Raw genomic sequence first — 15,218 nt, 5'->3', positions numbered from 1 at the left:
TTTCATTGTATCACTTCTTTGAGCCTGGCTTGATGGGAAACTAGTCTGGATCCAATCTAGAAACAGAAAACATGTAGTGATTATAACAAGGGAAGTTTAACATAAAAAAGTTTTAAACTGTGGCCTAAGAAAAGAGATATGTGAATTCTATATGGTAACCCAGAACTGAGAAAGAGTACTGAAGGAAGAGGCACTTGGGTACCTCTTGGAAGTAGGGGGCCTAAGATTTGGGTTCAGACCTCCCTGAAGAAGGGGTAGCTGCAGCCCACTGGATGGCAGAGTTTCCTGGTTTGCCTAGACCAGAGTAGGTCTTCAGTCATTAGGCAAGTAGGAAGCCACCCTCCAAGATTCAGGGAAGCTGTAGCTACTAATTGAGTGTGTGAGCACAGAGATAGGGAGGGGTCTCAGTATTGGCAGGACACCTGGAACATGAGAAGTTTGTGTTGGAAGGGTTGAAGGAAGGTGATCACCAGCCTGGCCCAGGTCTGTGAATGCCAAGGAGAACCATATATTCTGAGATTGTGACTGGGGAAGAGCACCACCAGATGTCTTCATACCCACCTTGTTAACTGATGGTGCGGCTGGCAGAAAGCAGTGGGAGGGCCCCTTCAGGGTGAATTTGGAGCTGAGAATACTGTAAATTGATAGATTCTAGAAAAGTTTTGGTGGGAGAGAACATTGTACGGAAAATATAAAATGCCTCACCTGTCCATCTCTGCTTTCCCTGTTTTGCAATGTCTTAATAGCCTATTCAAACCAAGAACTGGGCATAAAGGTAAGGTAGCAAAAATGTCAGGTCATTTAGAAAACAGGCAAAATGAGAAAACTTGGACCAAGGTTTTAAACATCTGTCTCTTTTTTAAAAGATTTATTGGGATGCCTGGTGGTTCAGGTGGTTAAGTGTCTGCCTTTGGCTCAGGTCATGATCCCAGTGTCCTGGGATTGAGTCTCGCATCAGGCTCCCTGCTCAGTGGGGCGCCTGCTTCTCCCTTTGCCTGCCACTCCCCCTGCTTGTGCTCTCTCTCTGACAAAATCTTTTTTAAAAAATAAAGATTTGTTATTAGAGATAGTGTGTGTGTTTGGGGGGGAGAGACTCTCAAGCAAAATCCATGCTGAGCATTGAGCCTGACGTGCGGCTCAATCTCACAACCCTGAGATTACAACCCGAACCTAAACCAAGTTGGACATTTAACTGACTGCATCACCCAGGTGCCCCTAAACATCTAATGAATTTGATAACTATAAAATAGTTCTTAACTGGAGATCTGGGACTATTATAAGTATTCTGGAATTATATGAATTAAATTCTTAATCAGAATATCAGAGACAGGAATTAGAGTACAATCCTTCCCTTATTTGTCATCAACGTAGCCACATAGCTTTTACATGAACTTTTCTGGAAATGGGGAGTTTCCTGCAATTGGAATGCTTTGTCTTATAGTATATTATTGCTTCAATTAAACCACTTTTTGCTTCTCTGTGTCTTCACCATATTTTTAATTTTGCCACTCAAGACAATGTCAGGTGCACATTTCAGTCTTCCAGGTATTGAAAAAAACAAGAGTAATGCTCTTTCCATCTTTCTGATGAAGTGTTTCTAATTTCTAAAGTATTTCTTTGGACAAAGTTTTGTTTCTTCGTTGTCTCACTTTTTGAATATTATTTAGCTTTCAATATTTTGTTTAAAAGCCTATATTTTACAAATGATCCAGAGCCCTACTTAATAGAAAAACTAGAGTATATGCTTTATTTTTTTAATCTTTAAAAAATTGAGTTATAGCAGTTTCATGTGTACAACATAAGAATTTGATATTTGTGTGTGTGGTGAAATCCCATCCACTTTTTTCTTTCTTTTTTTTTTAGAATTTTAAGTCCAGTATAGTTAACATACAGTGTTATATTAGTTTCTGGTGTACAATATAATGATTCAATAATTCCATCACTCGTTGCTCATCAGGACAAGTGCACCCCTTAATCCTCATCCCCTACTTCACCCATCCCCCTACCCACCTCCCTGCTGGTAACCATCAGTTTGTTCTCTACAGTTAAGAGTCTGTTTCTTGGTTTCTCTCTCTCTCTCTCTCTCTCTCTCTCTTTCTCCCACTTTATTTTTTTTTTCTTCTTGCCTCCTTTGGCTAAGTTTTTAAAAAGCTTTGTTGAGGTATAAATGAAAAAATTGTAAGATATTTAAAGTGTACATTGTGATGATTGGATATACATACACATTGCGAAGAGTGATCCCCCCCCCCATTTATTACATCCACCATCTCATATCTTTTTTTTTTTTTTCTTTTTTGGTGAGTTAATTGTGACACCAATATGCAAGATGCAAAGAGTAGAATGGGGATTCTACATTTGATTCTTTAATAATTTTTTATGCCATCCAGCTAGCATTTATTTGGCTCCTGGCCTGTACTAGATGTGTGTGGAGGTGGATGGAGGAGGGAGGAATGAAGTGGGAGAGGTGATGAATAAGAAGGCATGACTCTACCATGTGGAGCTCAATGGTGGAAAGATACGAATGGACACAATTACACTACAAACAGTAAGTATTGTCTCAGAGAAATGAAGGTAGAGAAACTGCTATAAAGGCACAGAAGATGGAGCAGTTGGGGCGCCTGGGTGGCACAGCGGTTAGGCGCCTGCCTTCGGCTCAGGGCGTGATCCTGGCGTTCTGGGATCGAGCCCCACATCAGGCTCCTCCGCTATGAGCCTGCTTCTTCCTCTCCCACTCCCCCTGCTTGTGTTCCCTCTCTCGCTGGCTGTCTCTCTCTCTGTCAAATAAATAAATAAATAAATCTTTAAAAAAAAAAAAAAAAGATGGAGCAGTTAAGTGGCCTGGAAAAGATCAGGAATGATTTCACTCAGGAGGGAAATGGAGTTGATCTAGAAAAATGAACAAGTTTGCCATCAAAGAATTTGGGTGGAAGGGCATTCTAGGCAAAGGGTAATAATGTGCAAAGACTTGAGCAGTAAAATGGTCTGATTCAGAAATCATTGACTTGGAAGGGTATGTTGTGGAAGAACAGTGGAAGAAACCTGCATGATAATATCAAGCTTATAATTGACCATTTATTAGCTCTTCACTGTGAACAAGGTACTTGACTTTGCCTGAGTCTTTTTTGTTTTCCCTCCCATTTGTAACAGCTACTTTGTAGTTTTGAGGATTAAATGGTGTAAGTTATGCTTGGCACATATGACACGGTAAATACTAGCTGCTGATGTGGTAATACCTCTAGTTGGGGGAGGCACGAGGACTAAGATGTAGAACTACTTCTACCCTTGTGCTTCCCTATTCAATTCTCCATACTATTGCAAGGCTTATTCTTTAAAAACGTATCTGAGATGTACCACTTCTCAAAATTTCTAGAGGCTTCTCCTCTCAGAGTAAATGTGCAGTTTCTACCATAGCCTAAGAAGTCCTATGTGGTGTGCCAACGCCCCTCCCTTCACTCCCCAAACCAGAAGATTTCCTGCCACTGGATTTGCTCTCTGATTCAGCCACACGGGTCTTGCTGTTCTCAGATAACTACAAATATGCTTCTGTCCCCAGGCTGTTGCACTGTATCCTTCATTTGGGCAGTCTGTCCTGAAATACCCCATGATTCCCTCAAATGTCTGCTCAAATGTCATTTTATCAGAAAGGCCTACCCTAACCCCCACCACTCCCCTATGCCATTATTTTTGCCCCTCTACTCCTACTTTTTTTTCCTTAAAGTTGAGGGCAGAGACTTTTTTTTTTTATTCACTGTTTTCTTCCCAACAACTAGAATTATGCCTATGATTAAAGTGATACATAAATATTTGTTCTCTGAATGAGGCTGAGAAAGTGGCCTGGGGACCCATCTAAGACCCTTGGAATGCTCAGTTAAGAATTTTGGATTTTATCCTGCAGGCAAAAGGAAGGGAACCAATGTTTTTGATGCAGCCTAAAGCGAATGCTCATCTTTTGTGTTAGTCCCTACGTTGATTTGCGGTTGCAGTCAAATTGAACTTTTTTCCAAATACTAAAACCATTTTCCTCCTTTCCAGTAATTAGTCCTTAAAATCTGATACCATGACATAAATGCATTATGTTAGCAATTTCTTTAGGTAGTAAAATTAGAATGCAGGTTTTATTTAGTTTTTGTTCAGAGGTATAGAGCAACTTTTACTGCAGCTCCTATGATGTTTTAGTGTAAAGTTCTCAGAACATAGGTTTCATTTTTTATAATGTTTAGAGGTCTGTTGATTTGTCTTAGGCTGCAGTGGTAGATGTCATTTAATTTACTGAACAATTTAGTTGGGTTTTTGGGGAAGAGATAAGATGACAAGAGAAATGAGCATAAAGAAGTCTTTTGGAAGGGAACTCAGCAGCTCTGATGACAGAGCAGAATATTGTGCATAAATAGTCTCACCCAGCGCTAGAAGGAACATGATGATGCCCTAAAGAATAATTCGGCACCCCTTCGGATCATTTAAATCTTCAATATTTTGAGAGAGACTTAGGAGAAATATGAAAAATTTTATTCATAAAGAGGCTTACATTTCATTATTGCAAGTTAAAGCTTGTAATATGCTATTAATAATGAGCAAATAGCAAATGTTTTCCAAATTTCTGCTGTAGTTCTTGGCTTTTTGTGTGTGAGCATGTAGCTTTCTTAAGACAGTTTAAAATTATTTTGCCACTCGCCCTCACCCTCCTGCCCTTATTGGCTGGGGTGCCTTGGGCAAGTTATAGTTTTAAGTTCAATTTCTAAAGCAGAGTTAATGGTACCTGCCTCACACGGTTTTAAATGAGGTAATACTTGTAAAATGCTAGCACAGTGCCTCACACATAGTAAGTGTCCACTGTCAGATATTATTGGTAAATACAATTATTTCACAATTTCAGCTGATCATAATTATTGCCATGTAGCTGCCTGTGTGTGGTATTTTGTAGAAATAGATAAAGCTCAGTGTTAGTAATAAGGGCTGCTTAATTTTTTTTCTACCACTAGAGGGCATTGTGTTCTTTGACAATGACAGATTAAGAAACTGCCTGATTGATTGCCCTTAATCTGGCTTTGAGCTCAACCCCGGGCATTCATTCTCCAGTTACAGCTCTTAAAAACTGTGCTGGAGTATGTTAAGATATGATCTTTTTTTTTTTTTTTAAAGATTTTATTTATTTGACAGAGAGAGTGAGAGAACACAAGCAGGGGGATCAGGGGGAACAGTAGAGGGAGAGGGAGGATCCTGAGATCAGGGCCCGACCTGGAGGCAAACGCCCAACCATCTGAGCCACCCAGGCGCCCCAAGATATGATCTGTCTTATCTTCCCCTTCCTACTTCAAGGTACAACTTTTTTTCCTTTTCCTTTTTTTTTTTTTCTTTTCCTTTTTCCTTTTCTTTTTTCTTCTTTCTTTCTTTCGGAGGGAGAAGCATCTTCCTCCATTCTGTAAACTGTATATATTATTTAGACGTAAAACATTATGATTCAGACCCTGACACTCTTCTCTTCAGCATATGTTAGCCCCAGGATTCCTGTTAGACCACTAACGGACGTGCATCGTACCAGGTCTCTTCCTTGTCACCCTCCCCAGAATTGCATAACGGAGGAGTGTTTTAGCCTTGGCACATGCTTTTGCCATTGTAAGGGGGAGGCTTGAAAGAAAATTTGACTTTGGGTCTTAAGCAAGTCATAGGCTTGACATTATGAGCTGGGAGTGGAGGTCCAAGGAAAGTACCCTTGGTACTTACCATCCTTGAAGCTTCTTCCCCTTGCATATGGTTAAAGCACGTTCAGCTAGTTGACTAAACCAGTGACCATAGCTTCCCCAACATCTCTTCATTTCAAGTCAGGGAGAAAAGAGGAGAGGTGAAGTGGGGAAGGAGAAAGAAGGTGGAAAGGGGCAACAAAAAGTGAAATACAAAGTTTGGTAACATCACTATTTTGAACTAACAGATCCTGCTTAGGTAAATCTTTTCATGGATTAATAGAAATTTCTGATTGCTACCTGGTGCGTGTGTGTACAAAGTAACTTTGCAGAGGATGATATATACACATCCTAGCCTGCATGTGACCTATCATTTTCTCCCTTGTTTCCAAGAGGAGAAACAGCAGGATGTCAATGTGAGGGGATTCCACTTAGTGATGGCAACAAAAGGGAGCCCCCAAACAAGAAAGGGTGAGTCAGGTAGAGAGACAAGGGACAAGGAGGAGAGCTGAGGATCTGCCAGGATGACTGGAACGCTAGGGATTTCTCTAATGCCCAGGGGGAATAGCGGGGGAGGGGCTCCCCTTTGAGTCATCTTTGTAGGGTCCTGAAGTGTAAAATCCTATTAGTAGCTGGAGTCCCTCTAGCCCAGTTTTAGTTTCTAGAAATGTCTAGCTTTCATAGCGTGTGTTTTTCATAGCATTCCCTGTGACCCATTCTCTGCGTCAGATTCAAATGGAAAAGTCCGAATTTAGCATTAACTGCATAGCGAAGGCTTCTCTGGCTGTTGAAAGGGCTCGCTTTTCAAGAATGTTCAACATCATTAGCCATCAGGGAAATTCAAATCAAAACCACATTGAGATACCACTTTACACCAGTTAGAATGGCAAAAATCGACAAGGCAAGAAACAACAAATGTTGGAGAGGATGTGGAGAAAGGGGAACCTTCTTACACTGTTGGTGGGAATGCAAGTTGGTACAGCCACTCTGGAAAACAGTGTGGAGGTTCCTCAAAAAGTTAAAAATAGAGCTACCCTATGGCCCAGCCATTGCAATACTGGGTATTTACCCCAAAGATACAGACATAGTGAAAATGAGGGCCATATGCACCCCAATGTTCATAGCAGCATTGTCCACAATAGCTAAAGTGTGGAAGGAGCCGAGATGCCCTTCAACAGACGAATGGATAAAGAAGATGTGGTCCATATATACAATGGAATATTACTCAGCCCTCAGAAAGAATGATTACCCAACATTTGCATCAACATGGATGGGACTAGAGGAGATTATGCTAAGCGAAATAAGTCAAACAGAGAAAGACAATTATCATATGGTTTCACTCATTTGTGGAACATAAGGAATAGCAGGGAGATCTCGTTAGGAGAAGGAAGGGAAAAATGTAAGGGGGGGGGTAAAGAGAGGGGAAAATGAACCATGAGAGACTATGGACTCCGGGAAACAAACTGAGGGTTTTAGAGGGGAGGGGGGTGGGGGGATAGGCTAGCCCGGTGAAGGGTATTAAGGAGGGCACATGTTGCATGGAACACTGGGTGTTATACGCAAACAATGAATCATGGAGCACTACATCAAAAACTAATGATGTACTGTATGGTGACTAACATACCATAAAAAAAAAAGAAAAAGAAAAAGAAAAAGAAAGAAAGACCAAACCAGGGCTTTGGTTCAATAACTCGATCAGTATCTCATCCAAGGACCATACATTCTGACCTCAACTGAAAAGGGCAAGGTAGGAATGCTTTTGATATTGACAGCTGAAATAAGGGGTAAGATTAGAGACAACTAAGGAGTTTCCTGAAAGCTACTGACTCACTTAAAAGTAAGCAACTGCTGGTTCTGCAGGAACTAGATTATAAACTAGTAGAAATAATCATCCTTTTAATGAATCAGGATCTGCCCCTCCTGGAGGAGAAACCAATAAATGGTGATTTTTTTTTTTTTTTTTTAAGAGAGGGAGAGAGAGTTTCTTTTTTTTAGTTTTTTTTAGAGCGGGAGAGAGAGAGAGTGAGAGACTGAGTGTTGGGGGAGGAGCAGAGGGAGAGGGAGAGAGAGCATCTTAAGCAGGCTCCAGGCCCAGCACAGAGCCCATTGTGAGCCTGTCTCACAACCCTGAGGTCATGACCTGAGCCAAAATCAAGAGTTGGATGATTACTGACTGACCCACCCAGACACCCCAATAAATGGTGATTAACTGATTCTTATCATGTACCTTTCTAGATGGTGGGAAGAAATAACTGTGTTCTAGAGCAGGGGTGGGCAAACTATGACTCACAGGTCAAATTTTAGCCTGCTACTGGCCTTTGTACAGACCACAAGCTAAGAATGCTTTTTAAATTTTTAAATGAATTAAATTTAAAAGATGAATATTTTATGACAGAAGGAAACGAATACAGCCTACATCAACATTACTAGACTAAGTACTCATCATAATACTTCTAATTCACCGAAAAGCAACAAATACCACAGCAGATTTCTTCACAAAAATAAAAAATGAAAATGAAGTCAAAGCCATGGTGTTTTAAGTGGCTTATTTGTTAATCAAATAAGGGAAACTTGTTTATTGATAATGGGTTAGTTAAATTGTGATTGATTACAGCAACTGAGGGCATGTGTCCAGAGAAAATAAACTTGTTTAAGACTGTTAGCCTTTTGGGGAGAATAGTGGACCAAAGAGTTGATGACTTTAGGAGCAATATTAATAGTAAATTAAAAATCAGGGCAAATGAGGGGCATCTGGGTGGCCCAGTCTGTTAAACACCCAACTCTTCATTTCTGCTCAGGTCGTGATCTCAGGGTCTTGAGACGGAGCCGCATGTCGGCTCTGGGGTGGGTGTGAACCTGCTGAAGATTCTCCCTTGCCCCTCCCCCACCTGTGTGTGTGTGTGTGTGTGTGTGTGTGTGTGTGTGTGTGTGTCTCTCTCTCTCTCTCTCTCTCTCTCTGCCCCTTTCTCAAAAAACAAAAAATCAGGGCAAATGATTTTAATGGTTTTCTTGGTTCTTGATGAGTCCAAAAGATGAAACTGATGCTAAGTTGCTTTTTATTCCAGAAGTCGGTGCTGAGTTTGAAGTGACAAAAGAATTAGCCTCTGTGAATAGTCTTCATGTGTTAGAACTGAAGGAGGAATATTTCAAAGAAACTGAGAATAATTAATCATGATAGTTAAACATGAAGAGGAATCTGCTAAGATGTATTACAACTTACAGTAATTAAAGAAATGCGTGAAGTAGGAAGAAAAAGCTTAATAGTACAAATCTACAAATCTCGTGACAATGTAAGATGCCTAAAGCTTATTTTTGGTTATTATTCATTAGCAGGTGTTCTGCAAAAAGTATGTGGGTCTACCCTGTGTTACTGAACCAGCAATATTAATGGTGCACTTCCTTTGCTCTTGTGGGCTTAACCTTTATCAGTTCTGTGAATTTTTGTCAGAAATTGAAGCTAAATCTCTCTTACCCCGCCACACGTGAGTTTGATGCCTCCACAGTGGTAAAGTTTTCTCGTGATTTTTTTGATCTTAGGGCCAAAATCGAAATTTTTCTTAATGAGAAGAACCAGCCTCAAACGTAATGGAACACCAAGTGGCTTTGGAAGCTAGCCTTTGAGGCAGACTTCATAATGCTTCTAAATGAATTCAACCTAAAACTGCAAGGGGAAACATCAATTATATGCAAATGGTAAAGTCATTTTGATAACTCATGTTTGAGTCTCAAGTAATGTCAAACACTTCCTGTACTTTCAAATGTTAAAATAAGAAGCAAGATCTCGACTCCCACACAGATTTGCAGGGGATGCATTTTTGAAGCTCCAACTAGTTTTGGCAGCATTTTTTGGACTTCCCACCAAATACAAAGGAGATTTACATATTTTTTAAAAAATCCATTCATGTACAATTGGAGAACTTTCACCTTACTTTCAACTGGAGGTGATTAATGTAATGACAAGCTTAAAAAGGCAAATATCAAGTGAAGAATCTAATAGAATTCTGTAAATGCTTCCCAAATGATAAATATGTTCAACTAAAATAATATGCTGTGGTTTGGTATCAGTGTCTGTCAGTAACTGTGTGAAAAGATGTTTCCAAAGATGAAATATGTAAAATCTCAGTATGGGTCAGCATTAATAGATGAACATGTGTATTTAGTTTTGATGATAAGGAGCATTAACTTTGAATCCCAATTAAGCAAAATGTTATCTCCCTCCAAAGAATTCAATTTTCTTCATTAATAGACTTGATTATTAAAAAAAATTGCACTCCTTATTATATTTCGAATTTTAACAGAAAATTGTTGAAAATTTATTTTCTTTCTTGGTATATAAGTACTTACATAATATCTTTGATTTTGCTTCTTGGACCACGAAGACTAAAATGTTTACTATCTATCCCATTACAGGAAGATTTAGGAATGTTTCTGGAATAAAGGACTGAGGAGTAACCCTCTAAATATGTATTGAATACCTATAGCGCTGTGTTGGCATTTTTCAAAATGTCTGCGTTCTGTGTTGTCTAAAAGGTGGTGTCTGTCTGATCGGATGGGGGCCCCCAAATGTAAGGTGACAATCCAGTGGAGGCCGGTGGTGTGGGCAATGAAAGGATTCACCTGAGGCAGAACAAAGGAGAGAGAAGTTTATTGAATCCACCGGAAGGGAGCAGCAGGCAGGACACCAGAGGAGAAGCTGTTTGCAAGGCAGTGAGTGGATGGGGGCTGTTTTTAAAGAAGGAAGATGAGGAGGTATGGCGACATACGAATTCTCCCTTTTCTGCCAACAGGTCCTGGTTGTAAGTAGCCCATTGGTCAGTTAGGGCCTATGGATATTTTGAGATGGGTCGCCTGATGGGCCTGTCCATATTCAGCCAGGTGGTCACTGTGGGCCCTTTCTACACTCCATCACTCGAGCCTGTGTGCCTAAAAGCAGCCTCTACCCATTCCTTAAAGAATTTTATTAAAATTAGTAGGACCATTTAGAAGTTTTTTTTCTCCTGGGAAATGAAGATTGGCTCTATAATTATGCCTTCTCCTTAGAAATTTAATTTATCCTTTTGTAACACACAGGTGAACCCTTCTTTTACTTGGTAATTGTATGTAAGCACAGGTGCTGATTAACCATTGAGCCCCTTTCCCTTCCAGTTTTACATGTGACCATTGGTGCTCTCGGTCCTGCCTGGTTTGGGTACAGTATCTGCTTTCCCTAGGATTACTCAGTTCACTCACTTTCCCTTCCCCTGGTGTCTACATAGAAATACACATATATCTATAATTTATAAATGGATGTATTATTAATAGAAGAAACAGATCCCTATATATTAATACTTTTCCAGTTATTAAAATATAGAATATATTCTAATTATCCTTTTATATTACAACTGCTCTATCCACCCTTTATATTACCTTTTCTCCTTTGAGTATCATTGTGAACATAGAGAATCATCGAACATTTTACAGGTAAAATATGTTCCAATTAACCACAATAGAACTTACTTGAAGCTCAAATGATCACAGTCTGGTTTGTGAAGGCCCTTGAAAGACTCCTTCGTGTTGACATTATTGAAAACATCATTGCTTTCTGGAAACAAAGGGATATTCCTGATCCTTTGCTTTTATTTCTGTTTTTTTTCTTGCCATGAGACATAGTCATAACATCCTTTCAAGGAATCAGGAACAATTCTTGTTCCTCATAGCAGAGAATTGTATTGAAACCAAGGTCTGGACACTAGGGAAGAACACAAGAGTGGATGGAGGGCAAAAGTACAGCAACTACAGATGTTGTTGGACTGTTTTTAGTAGTGACAGAGCTCGGAATGTATATATGAATTTACACAGATGTTTCTTATTTAGCTCATCGTATTACTATACCATACCTGTTTTGTTATGTTTTGTTTTTAAAAACTGTTCTGTATATGATTTCATTGATCACTTAGATTTTCTCCTATTTAACAGTATTCTAGAAGGGTAAGACGGGGGAGACTGATGAAGGCTGGGTGCATCGGTCACTAGTAGGTAATGGTTTTGGGGAAGAGACATGATCGTATGGAATGTAAAAGAGCGCGTAAGAATAAGACATTTATTCATGTCTGTCTACTAAATGTCGCAGGTGTTATGAGGCTTTGATGATGATGTCTCTGCTCCATGTGGTCTATAATCTGGTAGTGGAGGCATTCATGTAACAAATAATTTTTTTTTTAAGATTTTATTTATTTATTTGACAGAGACACAGCGAGAGAGGGAACACAAGTGGGGGAGTGGGAGAGGGAGAAGCAGGCTCCCCGAGGAGCAGGGAACCCGATGTGGGGCTCAATCCCAGGACCCTGGGATCATGACCTGAGCTGAAGGCAGATGCTTAATGACTGAGCCACCCAGCCGCCCCTCATATAACAAACAATTTAACCATTAACTGAAATGAGAACTTCCAATGAAACATAAAGAATGTTCTGAGAATGTATTGTAGGAGCATGTACCTAGTTCTGAGGGTGTTAGGTTAGATAGAAGGGAGCAAGGAAATGGCACTTGGCAGGTGAGTGGTAAAGAACAGTGAACCACATTCAGAAGATGCTTGCTGTATTTAGAGACATTAAGGGCCCACACAGACAGGAGATAAAACCGTAGCTATTGGAGGCTTGTTTTTAAAGAAATAATTTATACTTTTTCTTCCAAAGCCTTGTGAATTAAAAGGAAAATAAAAAAGGATCATAGGATCAAAGTTTATGGGCTGTGTTAAAAAGAAAACCACAGGCCCAAAATGGTATTACTTAGGTTAAGGCCCCAAGTCAGTAAACCAAGACTTAATACCTAACCTAACTGTAGTTTCAGCCCCCCAAGAATGTAACCTGGACCTAATCAGCATGGAATTTCCTTGTTAATATAAGGAAAATTTGCTGATAGACCCCTTAAGCTCCCCTTAAGAGGGCAACCTTGCCAAAACAATACATTCCATGCTAATAAATTCCTTCTTTTTTTATGCCCTCTCTCTGCCTTCAAAAACCTTTCTTTAGTTTAGCGCAGTGGAGCTCTCCCCTATTTTCCAGATGGGGTGCTGCCCATTCATGAATCATTTAATAAAGCCAACTAGATCTTCAAATTTACTCTGTTGAATTTTGTTTTTTAACACCCATTTACCCTAAGAGTAACAAAGACACAATTTATATTCCTTTTCTATAGGCACATAGCTTGGCACCAATAAAGCTGAGCTTCCCTTTTCTAGGAAATTTTGATTACCTTCTTAAAATTGCTCCCTCCCACACCACACGCTTCTGCTTCTCCCCTGCTTATTTTTTTCCCCATAGCACTTAACATTTTCTAATGTAGAATGTGAATTACTACTTTTTTTTTTTTAATCTGTTTGTTCTGATTCTTCTACTAGAATGTAACCTGCACATGGGCAGGTAACTTTTGTCTTTCTCACTAACTGATATATCCCAAGCAACTAGAATGACACCTGGCACATATGGGGCATTTAGTTAATATTTGTTGAATGAATGCACTTGTGCTGCGTTGGGGAGGAAGAATTTTCTTTGGCCCTTCAAGATTATTCTGGCTGGTCTAAGAATTAACATGAGACAGATTAATAGGAGAAAATCAAACAAAAGTTTATAATAATACATATACCTCCAGCATACATTGGAGAGCCCAGAAAAACTGAGTAACTCCCTATAATGACTGAAACCATCACCTTAAACACTAGCCTCAGCTAAAGACAAAAGAAGATGATGGGTGTGGGGAGTCAGTTATGGAAGGTTACCAGGAAAAACACAGTAAATAAGAGTAAGATTGTTATGCAGATTTAATCCCATGCCTTCTCCTTGATAAGAGTTTCTAAAGATTGAGTCATCCCCCTCTTCCTGGCATAACAACGGAGAAACACCCTTACAAATGAGATTTGCCTTATGAATGTAAATACCTTTTACAGAAGAGTAACTTCTACTTGGTTTTCAGAGTTTCTTTCATTTCTGCTGTTTCTTAAAAATAACCAGCTTAAAATAACCAATATGCCAAAGCGTCATATCTTGGGGTGGCAAAATTTGCTCCCTTTCAGCCGTAACAATTTTTCTGGAGTTGGACTCAGCTGATTTTGTTGTTTATATAATCACTCAGTGGCCTTCCTGGAGTTATCTTTCTCTGTTAATATTCTCTTAGACTGACACTATAAATTACATGTGAAGCAAATCAGTTTGCAGAAAAATTGGAATGTTGAATATCTTGAATCATTGTGTCAGTGGAATCTTGAAAAAATGGGAGCGTTGGGAGGCTAGCAGTTTAATGCTGTTTCTCAAAATTATTATATCCTCAATTCAAGTGGGTAGAGCTAGACTGTCATAAGGCCATTTAATCTAGCCTTAATTTTATACACATGAGGAAACTGATTTAGCAAGGTTAGTCCAAGATCAGATTGTCATGTAGAGTTGAATGAATAGAATACTCTCATTTTCTTTCTTTCTTTTTTATTTTATTTATTTATTTGACAGAGAGGTAGCGAGCACAAGCAGGGGGAGTGGGAGAGGGAGAAGCGGGCTCCCCTCTGAGCAGGGAACCCGATGTGGGACTCGATCCCAGGACCCCGAGATCATGACCTGAGCTGAAGGCAGATGCCCAACCAACTGAGCCACTCAGGCGCCCCAAATACTCTCATTTTCTTAACTTCATAAGTTCAGAGCTCATTCCCAGTGTTCTCTGACACTTATTATAGAAGCTCATACCCACATAACACCTGTCGTGTTAGAGTTCTTCCTGAGAACATTCTGGAATGGATAATGGTGGAGTATGGGAGCAGGGGGAGTATGTATTGAGCCTTTTCCCACTAAGATATGGGATTTAAATATATGGCATTGATTTTGAGGATATAAAATATTTAAAATAATTAAGTTTTATCTGTGGGGCCAGTAAGGTGATTTCCTCGTCGTATCAGGGTGCCATACAACATTACATTTTCCCTGTTCGATTTTCCTTGTGCATTTGTTGGCTGGAATGAATCATTACATTGTAGAGTCTTTGAGGCAAGGGTCTATGTCATCTATGATTTTGGTAATCCCTGTAGTGTCTGGGATATAGTACATCCTCATATGTCTCTGATATCCAGTGGTCATCTGAAAGTTGAACAACAGATAAGAAACATTTACATAATGAGAGCATGGATCAATCTTATTACTGGTAGAGATTTCAAAGGAAGTAATCAAAAGAATTGCCCAACACTCTCTTATCAGTCTTTTCCACCTGAATGATTATAGAAGGCAGATAACTTAGAGATGGGGGAAGTTGGGGAAATGTTTTTTCTTCCCTACTAGCGTGGCATACAAGATCTAGTTGGCCCAGTTTATTGAAGGAAAACAATATTCTTTTTTTTTTTTTAAGATTTTATTTATTTATTTGACAGAGATAGGGACAGCCAGCGAGAGAGGGAACACAAGCAGGAGGAGTGGGAGAGGAAGAAGCAGGCTCATAGTGGAGGAACCTGACGTGGGGCTCGATCCCGTAACGCCGGGATCACGCCCTGAGCCAAAGGCAGACGCTTAACCGCTGTGCCACCCAGGC

The sequence above is a fragment of the Ursus maritimus genome, unplaced genomic scaffold (genome assembly GCF_017311325.1).
Source record: "Ursus maritimus isolate PB19 unplaced genomic scaffold, ASM1731132v1 scaffold_18, whole genome shotgun sequence".
In the NCBI taxonomy this organism is placed as follows: domain Eukaryota; kingdom Metazoa; phylum Chordata; class Mammalia; order Carnivora; family Ursidae; genus Ursus; species Ursus maritimus.
The sequence above is the reverse complement of the archived record's forward strand: the minus strand, read 5'-3'. Positions refer to the sequence as shown.